This window comes from Anolis sagrei, chromosome Y (genome assembly GCF_037176765.1).
Source record: "Anolis sagrei isolate rAnoSag1 chromosome Y, rAnoSag1.mat, whole genome shotgun sequence".
NCBI lineage: Eukaryota > Metazoa > Chordata > Lepidosauria > Squamata > Dactyloidae > Anolis > Anolis sagrei.
The window spans coordinates 65,672,090-65,681,614 of record NC_090035.1 but is presented as its reverse complement, the minus strand read 5'-3'; the positions used below and the strand labels follow the sequence as shown (position 1 = coordinate 65,681,614).

At 40.0% G+C, this 9,525-nt stretch overlaps 1 long non-coding RNA gene across 1 annotated transcript; it reads left to right on the top strand.

The window, feature by feature from the left end:
* Positions 1-582: 582 nt before the first annotated feature.
* LOC137095537 (uncharacterized) lies at positions 583-6,007 on the top strand. Its single transcript, XR_010908868.1, has 3 exons — positions 583-668; positions 3,083-3,103; positions 5,988-6,007. It is a non-coding gene; the product is annotated as an uncharacterized lncRNA (long non-coding RNA).
* The last annotated feature ends 3,518 nt before the right edge of the window (positions 6,008-9,525 follow it).

Sequence of the window (9,525 nt, the reverse complement as noted above, 5' to 3'; positions counted from 1 at the left end):
CCAACAGTGCTGTGGAATTTGAAGAGGCATGAATGAAGGGCAAAAGGGAGAAATGTGCCAAGAGGAAGGCACATCAAGCCAACTCTGACCGGGACCATCTTTCACCTAGAAACTGATGTCATCACTGCGGGAGAACATGTGGATCAAGAATAGGGCTCCACAGCCACCTACAGACCCACCGCCAAGACACTACAGTTGGAAGACCATCATCCTCAGGATATGAGGGATCGCCTTGGAGGAATTGTGGCCTTCTCATAGAAATTAAGAAGATCACATGGAGGAATTTCTGCAAACTTTTCTGAGTGGGACTGATAAAAAAATTGCAAAAAAGTCTCCTGCCAAATCTTTGTTGTTAGAAGAAGACTTGAGTCCATGTTGCAACAAGTCTTGGAAAGGAAGAGGACTTTCCACAAAGATCATCATTGTCTTAGAGTAATCTTCATGACCTTTTCTTCCTGACAAGATGAAATTGTCAACAAACTCAATGGAAGCTTTCCGTTTGGGGAGTGTGACTTCTGGAAAGTGAGCAATAAATTGCCATTTCTGAGCCACCAGTTCACACTCTGAATTGTTTTGTCCCAGAGAAAGAAGGTCTGGACCCATCTAAAATGGAGCTCCCATTTGTGGTGGCCATTCTCATGGCCTTTGCATACTGCACCAATGCACAGGTAAGGTTGAAATTGACTTCTGGAAGAAAGACCGTATGGATACTGGGGTGGTGGAGATGGTGTGTAGAAATCCCAGAGTGGAGTAGACCTCATGGGATGGAATTAATTGATCACACTGAGGTCTTGTCGAAATCAGTACCACAAAAAAGGGATAGGCTGTGAGTAAAATGAGGGCATTACCCTCCAAATAGGTCATTTTCCTTCAGTCCCCAACTTTCTAGCATCACAGAAAGCGAGACCATGGAAATCTTTCACACCTAGAATGCTTCGATATGCTGCGTTCACATTTCTTTGGGTGCTTACATTATATTTATGAATGCTCAACTGAAGTTTAAACTAATAGAAATGCTAAAGGCACTGAGAGAATTGGTTAGCAAAAAAAGTTATTTCTCCAAGAATTGCTGCTTTCTAGAAAGAGTTTTGGAAAATATGTATGTGTGTGTGTATGTATATATATGTGTGTGTGTGTATATCTTCAAGATATATGGTCTCTGTTGGAAAACTCTGATGAGAAGAATCCTTCTTTAATTCCCTTGGGGAGATAGGGGGAAATACAAATAAAGTTATTATTATTATTATTATTATTATTATCGTGTTGTCAAAAGCTTTCATGACCAGAATCACTGGGTAGCTGTGGACTGCATGGCCATGTTCCAGAAGCATTCTCTCCTAACATTTTGCCCACATCTATAGCAGGCATCTTCAGAGGTTGTGAGGTCTGTTGGAAACTAGGACAAGTGAAGTTTATATAGCTGTGGAATGTCCAGGGTGGGAGAAATAACTCTTGCCTGCCTGAGGCAAGTGTGAATGTTGCAAATGGCCAACTTGATTAATATTGAATGGCCTTGCAGCTTCGAAGCCTGGCTGGTTGCTGCCTTGGGGATCCTTTGGCAAAGTCAGGCTTTGAAGCTGCAAGGCTATTCAATGCTAATCAAGCTGGCCAATTGCAACATACATATTTGCCTCAAACAGAAAAGAGTTCTTTCTCCCACCCTGGACATTCTACAGATATACAAATCTCACTTGCCTAGTTTCCAACAAACCTCACAACCTCTGGGAATGCCTGCCATAGATGTGAGCGAAATGTCAGAAGAGAATGCTTCGGTAAAATTGCCATACAGCCCAGAAAACTCACAGCAACCCATTATTATTATTATTATTATTATTATTATTATTATTATTATTATATCCAGTTTGGATAGACTTAATCTGCACTAAAGTTGTGCAAGTTTGTTTTTTGTATGGTAACAACCTCTTCTGTGCAGAAAATGGCATTACTAACAATAGCATTATTTTCTGTGCAGAATAAGCGGTTTCCATCATACAAATGTTGTAATTAGGGATGTGTAAAATTCACATGTAGTTGACTAGCATTAAAAATTAGGGGGGTTTGCATGAGAAATACCCTTTTCTGCCCAGAATAGGCTGTTGTGTGCACAGAAAATACTGCTATAAATACAAAACTACTCAGTGCACACTTTGTGCAGGTAAATCTTGTTTTGAAAAGTGTGTGGTTTGCAAAGATATTGCCATAGCAAGAATATTTCTAAAATGTCTCAGGGCCATTTATGTCCTTATATATGTATCTGTCAGTTGCCACATGATGGCAGTAAAAGCCAATGTGGATCTCTGGCCTTAGTCTGAATGTGTCAAGCCTAATATCCTTTAAGCACCAGGACCTATCGAATTTGGATTACCACTTCATCACACTAGAGAAAAAATCCACTTAAAATCTGGTTTGTGCCTCCTGCAGAATTCTGGGCTTTGTAGTTTAGGGAGGATTCTTTAGCAGCCTCACTAAACTACATATCCCAGAATTCTGCAGGAGCCAGAAATTTGATTTTAAGTGGATTTTTTTCTCTCTAGTGTGATGTTAAGTAGTGTCAGGACTGGTTAATACTTGGATGGGAAACCATTACAGAAAGCCAGGTGCTAAAAGATTTTTTTTGGAGAAAGTAAATGGCAAAATGAATATTACTTGCCCTACAAAACATATAAATTCATGGGACTGCAAGAGATGGACTGGTAACTTGAAGGCACACACAGCTATATACACAAACATTTACACATAGGATGTGACTTCAGATTGTATGGTAACTTAATTAACTGATAATAGAGACTGCTTTTTTTTTAAAAAATGTTTCATTGTGCCTTTATTGTGAGGCTGTAGTAATCAGACCAAACAACCAAATCATTTATTTTGGTCATAGACCAGCACAGGAAATAAAAATCACAGTTTCATACAAAATTGGTACATTTAGTACATTAAAAATATAAATACTGAAGCATAATAGGGATGAGGGAGCGGAAGGGGAAATAGGGTAAAACATACAATGCACAGGTCTATCAGCAAATTATAGATCAACCATTATATCATCACAACTCACAGACTAACTTGTTTTTCTTTTTTCCAGCGTTATTTTCCTCCACCCCGTGTGAGTATAAGGAACACATTTTGTGGCTTTTTTGGTTTTCTTGATGGGCAGTGTCAGTCTATATCAGGGGTCCTCAAACTTTTTAAGCAGAGGGCCAGGTTACAATCCCTCAAACTGTTGGAGGGCCAGATTATAATTGGAAAAAAACCCATGAATTAATTCCCATGCACGCTGCACATATCTTATTTGTAGTGCAACCCCCCCTTTAAAAACAATGCAATAATTAAAATAAAGAACAATTTTAACAAATATAAACATTAGTATTTCAATGGGAAGGTTGGGCCTGCTGTTGGCTGATGAGATAGGGTTGTTGTTGTTGTGCGCTTTCAAGTTGTTTCAGACTTAGGTTGACCCTGAGCGAGGGCCGAGTAAATGACATTGGAGGGCCGTATCCAGCCCCTGGGCCATAGTTTGAGGACCCCTGGTATATATGATGCAATTCAGTTAACACATTCCCTACAATGTCATGCTACACATGGTTTTCAATGTATAACTAGCACCACTCAGGGCCCTTCCACATAGCCCTATATTCCACAATATATCAAGGCAGCAAATCCCACAATATCTGCTTTGAACTGGGTTATATGAGTCCACACTCAGATAATGTGGGATTTCCTGCCTTGATATTCTGGGGTTTAGGCCTGTGTGGAAGGATCCTCAGCTTCATGATCAGTCTGGCTTGTAGTCTCAGGTCCGAAATATCTGGACAGCCTCAAGCTGCAATGATATAGTTTGGCCCTTTGTGCACAAGCAGATTGATTTTCAGTGGTGCTTTTATTGCTTCTATGTCATTGTGACAAGAATATTCCCTGTACATCATTCTGGTAAGATTTGGTCCATTGGTGTCAATATGGAAAATTTAGAGGCTCATTTCTCCATCATTTATAGGTCTATCAGGATGAAACGTGCCTCACTTGTAGGCCACATTTATGATTGCAAGCCTGCCAGGTTTCAGAATGTTTCACCAATCCAGTGATTTTTGGTATTTTTAAAAAAGTCTTTACCATAAAATTTTTAATTTTTAAAAACCCACAATAGGGGGTTTAGGGAATTGAAGTGGCTGAGAAAAAAAAATGAGAACACACAGAGAGAAAAGCCTCAACTGTCATCATGCCCTGGGAGGGAAGACAGGCTCTCATGCCGTACAAAGTTCTGCTGGGAAAGCAAATTCGAATTTGACTCAAGTGGGCGCATGGGGGGGGGGGCTTCAGGAAGGGATGGAGGAGCCCGCTGGAAGAGGAAGAGCTGCAGCTTGCTTGATTTGAAAGGCGGCCTACACACTGCCTCCACTTAGCCCCATTAGTCCCCATTATCTGAAAATATTATTATTATTATTATTAATAAAAATGTAATATTTGTTTGTGGAATTGACATAAATCAAAAACCACTGAACCAATTGCCATCAAATTTGGCCACAAGACACCTACCAACCCAAGGAATGACCATCACTCAAAAACTTGATTTTGTCATTTGGGAGTTGTAGTTGCTGGAATTTATAGTTAACCTACAATCAAAGAGCATTCTGAACTCCACCAATGATAAAATTGAACCAAGCGTGATACGCAGGACTTCCATGATCAATAGAAAACACTAGAAGGGTTTGGTGGGCATTGACCTTGAGTTTGGGAGTTGTAGTTCACCTACATCCAGAGAGCACTGTGGACTCAAACAATGATGGATCTGGACCAAACGTGGCACGAATATTCCATACGCCCAAATATGAACACGGAGTTTGAGGGAAATAGACCTTGACATTTGAAAGTTGTAGTTACTGGGATTTATAGTTCACTTACAATCAAAGAGCCTTCTGAACTCCACCAATGACAGAATTGGAGCAAACATCCCACATAGAACCCCCATGACCAATAGAAAATACTTAAGCTCTCCAGACAAAGAGCCATTCAGCCATAGATATAGACAGACATATACGATTCACACACAGAGAGATATAGTATTATAGATTTGAAAAGGACCCTAAAGAAGGACAATTATATCTTGCATGTTCCAGAGTAGGCAAACCAGACAATCTCTGCATCAACACTGACAAAGAAACAGCAAGAAATACTGTTTATCCGCAAGCATAAAGAAATTACATATATTAGAAACCAACACTTTCTCGTTACTTTATTTTCCAGATCACCAGACTGAGCCATAGCAACGCGTGGCAGGGGACACCTAGTAAAAAATATTTTTATACCCCGCCACCATCTCGCCAAAGGGACTTGGGGCAGCTTACAAGGGGGAAGGCCGAAATATAGATTAAAACCCACACAATAAAAGAAAACAACAGCAAGTAACATCAAAATCACAACACACAAATTAAAAACAGTATCATGGCTGAAATATTAAGTGCTGAGTGCGGGGGGATCAGGGAATGTGCAATCGTTCCTGGGTAGAGCCAGGGAAAGTACAAGATTCATTTCATATTCAATTAAAGGTCACAACGTCCTTAGGCATTTACAGTAACAGGATTACAGGTAGGAGGGCCAACTAAAGTGCAAAGAGCTATGGTGAGATCAATCCAATTTCTGGTGTGATCCATATCAGTTAGAGCTTCAGCTGCCTGGCTTGTTTCCAGGGATTTGGCAGCTGAATCCCCTAAAATCCCCGAATCTGGTACATCAAAACGATATTATGCACACCCCTAATTTCTAGCAGCATCACCTCCTTTAATGTAAGTGTAGGCCACCAAAACTATATTTTCTAGACTACAAATTCCATAATCCTTTCCCATTGGCCATTGTAGATGGGGCAGGTGGGAGTTGTGGGAGAATGCCACAAAAGAACCATCGTTTCTCCAAATCTGCTATAGGGAAGCATCTCCAATGGACATGAACAGGTAGAAACCAACAGGATCGGTGAATGTCACTTTTAATTTCTCTAGGGGGATTCAAGCTATGGCAGACACATCGACCCAGAGCACCATGCTCCTATTCCATATCCACCACCACCACCTCCTCCTAGATATCCTGCTCCTCCAGTGAGTATGACCATTTTCTGTGCTCCTTTGTGCCACATCCCCTTTTTTAACAGACTAGTTCTCACGTTGACTCAAGCAGGGCTTCCAGACCTCAGGGCCTTCTCTGGTCCACAGGCTACAGAGGGAATGACCATGCCTTGAAAAGTATCTGCACATTTTTCTCATTTGTTATACATGGCCTTTTAGATTTCAATGGCATACTCTACACTTATTGAGCACTGAGCATCAAATATGACACTCACTGAGCATCAAATATGACACATTTGATGCTCAATGTGTCATATCTAATGATAGCATCAAGTGCCATTCTTTGTAACATCATCAGACCTGCTCCATGTAATTTAACAGTTCCCAGGACTCATTTTCTTTTGTAATCTCAGTCCCTGGGACAGAATGGATCTAGTAACCTAGACACAAGTGATGTTAATTCCCATACAACCCAATGTTAAGCATTGAGAATCACATGGTCAGAGAGCCAATGTGGAATAATGATTTGAGAGTTGAATTAGCATTCTGGAGACAAGCATTCAGATCTTAGTTAAGAAATATGGCATTTAAATATTTAAATATTGTGTCAATAAAGTAAAAAAAATAATTTCTCTCTTTCTACTGAAGGCCTCTGTTTATGGGGAAGGGTTTCCTTCCTACCCTCACCGCCCTCCACCACCTCCTGGACACTATGGTTCTGAATTCCCCCCTCCTAACTATCCACGCCCTGCCTACCCTTACTCGGTGAGTATGAGATATAGGATTTGCCTGCTTAGATCTTATCGTCATTGTGTTGGAAACAAGACTGTGTTCAATTTATCTCTCTGTTAGACCCTATGTATGTCTTGGGCTGATGAAGTGTTCTGCTTAGTGCATTAAGATACTCCCCAACTGTCCTGAAGTGTCCCAATTAATCCATTGTTGAATAATTTTTCTGCTGCTTCTAAAATATCTCAGTTTCTTTCTCTTTTTCCCAGGCCCCTTCTACACTGCCATATAAAATCTAAAAAGATGAAACAATGAGCCCAAGAGAGCCTTATCACACTGACGGACTAACTGGAATTTTAAAGCAGCCACACAACTGAATTTTAGAGCAGCCACAGCCACACTACTGCCAACTCATACAGAAACTTCAGGGCTCCTTTCTCCCTCATTTTTAAAGCTATGTGAGTGAAACTTGTTACAATGGTAGAACATATTTACCAGTGCTATCCCACCAAATTTCAGAATGTTTCACTTATCCATAGATTTTGGGGGAATTTTCAAAGTGTTTATTAAAAATCATATTTTTTTAAAAACTACGAGAGCTATCTTCTTGAATTTTATATACAATGCACAAGATAACCAGGGCAACAATCCCCAGAAGTTTCTGAAAGATTCACACAGCTACAGAGAAGAGCTAATAACATTGTTTTGTTTCTGTTTTTTCTAGGATGATAATGAAAGAAGATGGTCATGGGTAAAATACATTTTATTTACCTATTGTAAATAGTTACCGTAACATAGTAAACCGTAACATTAGCTATGTTACGGTTCACATGATTTACTGGATACACAGATTATCTCCCTGATTTCAATGCTCCTGCAGTTGACATGCTTTTTGAAACCTTTCTACGGTTGCTTCTAATTCATCCCCATTGTGGCCAGTGCAGCATATAACAGGCAAACATAAGGAAAGTCATAGTTGTCATAGACCAGTTAAACAAACCAGTCCAAAACCTATTCAGCACACTGTATTTTCTCTCTTGCTTACCTTGGCGCCATCTAGTGTTCAGTCATGAATTTGCAAGCTAATCCACCTTTCAAACATTTTCAATTGAAAGTGGCGCAGTGGGTTAATTCCCTGTGCCGGCAGGACTGAAGACCGACAGGTCGCAGGTTCGAATCCGAGGAGAGCGCGGATGAGCTCCCTCTATCAGCTCCAGCTCCTCATGTGGGGACATGAGAGAAGCCTCCTACAAGGATGTTAAAACATCAAAACATTCAGGCGTCCCCTGGGCAACGTCCTTACAGACGGCCAATTCTCTCAGAAGCGACTTGCAGTTTCTCAAGTTGCTCCTGACACGACAAAAAAAAAAAAAGGTTTTTGACATTACTCTGGTTCCTAACCCTTTGAATAATTAGCAGATGCCTGTTCCAAATAAATAGTTTATTAACTGAAGTTGAACATAAGACAGATGAATTATTTTATATATTATTTAAAATACATATCTCATCCTTATTTTATTTATTTATTTACCATATTTATACCTTGCCCTTCTCACCCTGTAGGGGACTCAGGGCAGCTCACAAATATAGGCAGTGATTTGATGCCATAAGAAGATACATCAATAAAAAATATATATTAAAACAATAATTAAAACATATAAAACATTAAAACCACTTATTTAAAATCACGCAATCCAGTATCCTAGTCTGCGGCTGTTCCAGATTGTCCTTAATACTCAAAACCTCAAACATCACATACGTATTAATCCCAAAACCCAACTGATGGACTCTTTCAGCCTGTTCTTACACTCACTCATTCCTTCATCCTCTATCTAGTTATCTTATCTCTCTATTAACTTTTTGTCATCAACTATAATTCAAATTCCACCAGACATCCCATCAATAACACTCACTCCCGACATACTACTCCACAAAGCATCTTTTCAGTGCTTGCAAATTACAGACAAGTTTCAATAATTTGACAAGGGATCTGCTGATTTATCAGTTCTTCTTACCTGTAAGGCTTCCTTAGGATGTCATTCTTACATGCCACAGTATACCATCATATGTTATTTACATTTTTCAGGGGCCAAATGTGTTTGCAAGCTTATAAACCCCAAGGTTCCACTTTTCAACCAATTCCACCTTATGACAGTTCTGCAGTGTCTAAGTGGGGGGGTGGGGGGGGGGTGGGTCCCTATACATAAATAACATTTTCTATCAAGAGTTCATAAAAACAAATTCAGCCATCACAGTTAAGGGAGAATCATAGTGCTATACCTGTGCAGTGTGGAAAGCCATTCGCTCTTTTTTTTTTTGTCAGCACAAGCAGGATAAGAAATAATGGGCCTAACACAGCAGGAAGAAAATTCAGGATGCATTCCCATTGCAAGAACAGAAATGGCCCTTCAATGCGAATTCTAAAATCTCATTGAAGGATGAGACTCTTTGAATAACTTGTGCTGTTTCCTTCATAGACTAGTTTCCTTGAGTGGATTCCAATGCCGGTAAGTATTCAGGAGCTTAGGAGTTGTCGTTTTACAACGTCTTTAGCCTTCTCTGCCAAAAAATGCTGGTGCCTCACCTAAAGGCAAATCACAAAATTCTGTAGAATGGAGTCATGGCAATTAAAGTGGTATTAAACTGTATTCAACCTACAGTGTAGATGTATTTGGGGCCCCTTCCACACAGCTGAATAAAATCCCACATTATCTGCTTTGAACTGGACTCGGATAACCCAGTTCAA